Raw genomic sequence first — 5,770 nt, 5'->3', positions numbered from 1 at the left:
CGGATACGCGAATATGCGGATATCAACACAAAATCCGCAATCCGATCTGATTAGTGTACGGGTCTGATCTGATCCGATAGTTTTGTGGATCGGATCCATATATGCAATTTTCGTATCGGATTCGGATAAACACCGCAGATATACGAATCGGATCCGATCCATGAACACCCCTATTTAAGTTTTAACCCATAAAAAATTATGGCATTAATATTTGGGCAAAAAACCATATTAAGCCACATGCAGAAAAGTTTAACCAAAATACGCCAAACAGAAATTTGTTTCAGCAATAAGCCAAGAGGCATTTTTATATAAATCGAACCACCAAGGTTCGAACTCTATTAGCTAGTAATTCGAACCATCTTGGTTCGAACTACTACTGGAAAAATTTGAATAATTCGAACCGGCTAGGTTCGAACCAGGAGAGCATGTAATTCGAACCGGGTTGGTTCGAATTATGGGGAGATAGGTTGGTTGTAGTAATTCGAACCAGGCTGGTTCGAATTACATGTATCATGGTTCGAACCAGGTTAGTTCGAACCAAAGAGAGGTTGATTGTAGTAATTCGAACAAGCCTGGTTCGAATTACATGTATCATGGTTCGAACCAGGTTAGTTCGAATTAGTAGGAGTCAGAGCTCTATATAAACGCTGTAAACGTGATTTGCTCTCATTAGAGGACGTAAGATGGCTAGTGAGGAGGAGAGTTTTGCTGTTTTGGTACACCACAGAGGATCCATCAAGAGGAAAACTCGGTCCGGGGTGAAGTTTACAGATAAGAATCCTCTCTATATTGTGGTGAATCGCTGCTGGTCTGACAGAGTTCCAGGTTGGTCAGTAATTTTAGGATAAAGATGAGGCCCTGTTAAGTGTGAAGACTTACAGCATCCGGCGAGGGGTACAGTACAAGGTGGTGGAGTCCGATCACCACCGGTATGTGGGCAAGTGTTCCGAGTTTTCCACAAGGATACGGACGAATATGGATGAGGCAGATCCAAACAGGCCAAAACGGTGTGGCCTTTGTCGCCAACCCGGACACACTAGACGTAGATGCCCACAGGTAGTAGGATCGTCTCAGACAGGGCGAAATTAGTTTCCATCATGTTATTGTTAGTGTTATTTACATTTAAGTTGTCTTGTTAGATGCATTGCTTGACCACGAATGTAAGTTGTTGAGATTAATGCATTGAACTTTGGTATTTGTGAGTAGTAATGAATATGTTGTCTTTCAGTAGAAGTTATGCTACAGGACTCGTTGATCCTCATTTTAATAACTAAACGAAATCATTATACCTTATCATGTTTCATTTAATACAAATAGTCAACGTCCCCGAACACAATTTACGAACAACATACATAAACAGAGCACTACATAACAAGAAAACTACACCTAATTATCATACATGACTGAAATAGAGGAAACAAAATACATGAAATGTGACTCATCTAAACAGATGCGAAACAAAATAATCGTCCCCCATCAGCAGAGTAGTCCGTTCAGGTCTTCCTCGGAGAGAATCTGGGTCGTTTTCTCTGAGATTTTGTGGGGTAGGGGGAGGGATAATGGTTCGAATGAGGGTGATTCGAACTCCTTATATAGTCGAATCACACATAATTCGAACCAGCCTGGTTCGAATTATGAATGAGTTCACTAGGAGTAATTCGAACCGGCCTGGTTCGAATTACATGGAATCGAATACAAAGCATAATTCGAACCACCCTGGTTCGAATTATGTATGAGAGAAGTTCGAACCTCATTGGTTCGAATTATGTATGGGAGAAGTTCGAACCTTGGTGGTTCGAATTATTCAAAAACTTAGAACACTAAATCGAACCACATTGGTTCGAATTATGAAGGAGTGCAATTCGAACGTGTTGTCTATTATCCATCTGTTTAATGTTATTTTTCGAGATAAAAAATATTTTTAAAATATTTAAAACACAATAAAAATTGTCACAAAAAAAACACAATAAAAATTAGTGTAAATAATTAAAATATGAAAAAACATAATAATTAGAGTCAAAATAAATTCATCTATCATAGATGAAAATAACTCGTCAATAGTCGAAAAATTAAAAAACATTGAAAATAATGTGAGTATGAAACAAACAAAATAAGACCGATTAAATTTAAATTGGTAGTCAACAATAGGTGAGTCTGCAACAATATCATAAATATCAATTATACAATATGATTTGCCAACTATGGTAGAATTATCATATCATAGTACAAAAAAATATATTTATTCTCTTAATATCATATTCACATATCAGTAGTCACATATTTAAGAAATTCTAGTGCATTCAATATCGCAAGATCTAAAGCGCGCATAAAAGATGACTTCCCAAATGGATGTTGACTTATTAGGACATTTGCCACTTCTTCTACATCTGGCTCATTAATGCAATCAACATCGTCTCCATCTACGTTTAAATTATCTATTTCATAGTTGCCTTCAAAGTCATCTTTGCTTTTACTATTGTAGCCTTCCCAATTCATGTCTCCATTGGCTTCTTCAACACTATAAGTCAAGTGTTCGAACTCAACGTATAGCTCGATGACAAAGTCTTGTGGTTGACTTTCGTGATATATTCAAAATATTTCTTGCATCGTTGCTTCATCAGTGACATACTTCATCTCGAATTGTATGAATTCTCCAAATACTATCATGTACACAACATTAGTCACTATTTTTAATATCTGAGGATCTATCCTTTCACAAATTATACAGTTTAGTTCTTCAAATAATATGGTGAAAGGAACAATAATATCACATGGATTCTCACACATAAAATTTTAGAGAAAAACCCAAAATAGTCCCTGACAATTACCTCGAAAGGACAACGAGGCCCCTGTGCAAAAAAAAAAAATCAATGTTGTTATTTTTGGCACAGGAGCTAATCAGTCCCAAAAAAAATATCAGAGACCGGATTGTGTGTGTTTTTTTTAGGGATCTCGTTATCCTTTCGAGATAATTGTCAGGGATCAGATAGAGTATTCACTCAAAAAAAATAAATAAAATTGAATGTAGTGAGATAATTGTCAAGAACCGGATGGAGTATTCACTCTAAATTTTACAAATTTAAATGTCTGAAATCAAATTTAGCCATTATAATACACTCTCAAACGAACTCTATCACCCATTTTTTTTTAATATTTTTTAAAAAAAATTAGATACAACAGCAACAAATTTGCCAGAATGAAAAAAACACAGAGACATAGTAAGAAGAAGAACAACAAGATGAGGAAGATGAATGCGAAGTCTGGCTAAGATCTTATTTGTAGCCGCTGCAATTCAAATTTTTTTTTTTCTGGACAAATTGCCTCCTTCATGTGTCAAGTAGTCTCCACCATACCTCAAGTCACCCCTATCATCTATCAATTCGCCCCTCTATTTTGTTCTATAAAAAAAAACTCCATATACCTGTTCAGTAATCACCCCCTTTTTCTAGCTTTTTTTGTCGTTTTTCGTTCCTCCACAAATCGCTGGCAGTAATTTCTGTCTCTGTTTAATATTCAAGTAAAACACGAATTCACATTATAATAAAAAATAACACTAAAGACACTCCAATATTTTAAAACAAAAAAAAGCCTCATTTTAGAGCTTTATCCAAAAAGTCCAAATGTCCAACCACAACTCTAAAAACATAATACTATCTTCCAAATCATGAGTTATGAAACTGATTATCTCAATTTCTTAAAAAACTAACATATATAATTTGAATTTTAAAAACATGAAACACTAATTTTACTAAATTCTTAATTGACAATAGACAACCATTCAATATATAGTTATAATTAATTTTATAATTATTGCATTTGAATAATCTTTGGTTATAAAAAAAAACGAGAAAATTGGTTTTATTCTTTGAGTTTAATATAAAATCAAATTTAAATTCAATTAGGTAGATAAATCTGTTATAAGTTCATTTAGAAGATCGCGCTAAAATTAACTCGCATAACATACTAACAGTATTTTGTAAATATTTAAAGTTATAATTATTCGATTGACTTAGTTCAAAGTTTATTTTAAAACTGGCTCAATCTTCTATATATTTGTATATAATAAGTACTTTTAAATTTCAAACCTAAAAAACTTAACAGAGCTTGCAAAGTAACGATCTAGATTGAAAATTTCACCTAAACACGAGTTAGATTTTTCTAACACAATCTGCACATATCTAAGAGTCATTTGAATCCTTCTTTTCTCGTTTTATTCCCCTTTTCTATACAAAAATGTTAGGTGACCGATCTCTTTTATCTTCTATTATTTCTACAAATTGTCATTCATATACTTTCTCCACCTTATTATAAGAAAAACTCGTCTTGCCTTACTTCCTTAAAATCTTCTAAATTCTTTGTCAAATTATTCATAAATTTCATTAATAGATTGTATGAGAAGATATCCTCTCTAAAATCTAACTATGGAGATTAGGAATATAGATATTTTCTTTCAATAATAAAGCCAACACGAACATAGATATTTGCATAAGATCTATATCTTCCGCAACCTCTATATTTATATTGAGTTTATCGAGTAAGACATTTCAGTCATCATAACTTATCATTTATTTGTTCTCCATATTATTTTTATTAGTGGTTTATGATTTATCGATTTCTAACCAAATCATAATCACTCTAAATCTTAATCTCATTCATGTACTTAGAAGAATAAAATCTATCCTTTAGCCAATGATTCATACTTACATTAAAATACACACGAAGTTTAGTCATGGAACAAGTCTCTCTTCATTAACAAATCGTGTTTATTTACATTGGAATATATATAGGATTTTCATGAATTTTACTGGAGTATCTTAAATGTTTTTGAATATAGATGTGCTAGCATTTCATGTCATGATATAAGGTCTCTTTATTACATATACAGTAAGCATTATAATAACTATCTTATGTATATTAAAGAACTGAAAAAATGATCCTTTCGTAAGAAATTAAAAGATGACCCCAAAGACAAGATAATCAAAGTGATTCTTCAATAAGAGAATGTGATCGACAAGCTTTTGGGATATATAAGAGAACCTTTGGTAAGAAAAGAGGACTCCAACAATTGTATATCCAGCCTATGTTTAATTCCCTCCAAAGTTAATGTAATGTTAAAAGAATGCTTAAAAATGTTAAAGTCAATCTTATACATTGCATAGAGTATGTGTCTAACAATAGATTGTTCTCTTTTCACTCGTCAAGAAAAACCAAGTCAATGTTCATGTGTTTGCATTCTGTATAATTTAACGCTATAAGAATTTAGTCATGAATCACATATGTCATAATATAAGTAAGTGAAAAGCATATAAAAGTCACACAACTCCGACTAATAAAAATTTTTGAAAATAATAATTGAACAACATTATATCAACGTTGTTTTTATTTTAAAACTCGAAGTGGTTGGGATGAATATAATGACATCATATAAATAAACTACTCGAAAAAACTTTTGTTTCACCCCTTTTTTCGTACCATCTTCAAGTACGACACAACATGAAACAACAATGCACTACTTGATTGAGTTAAAAGGACCAATATACTATAAAATAATTAGGAGCTACATATCAAGAACATAGACTCGGAAGGTCAAACACTTGCTCAATTTCATATTTAGAATGGAGGATAAACAATTACTTTAGTCATAATTATGCTCTACGTGTCTTATTGATCTTTATAGAGTAACTACAATTATAGTCATGATATTTGATTTTTTTTTTAATATATGAGTAAATTTTGTCATTATTTTTGTTTTTATAATTTAATATGTCCA

This window comes from Arachis ipaensis, chromosome B01, assembly GCF_000816755.2.
Source record: "Arachis ipaensis cultivar K30076 chromosome B01, Araip1.1, whole genome shotgun sequence".
Lineage (NCBI taxonomy): Eukaryota > Viridiplantae > Streptophyta > Magnoliopsida > Fabales > Fabaceae > Arachis > Arachis ipaensis.
The sequence above is the reverse complement of the archived record's forward strand: the minus strand, read 5'-3'. Positions refer to the sequence as shown.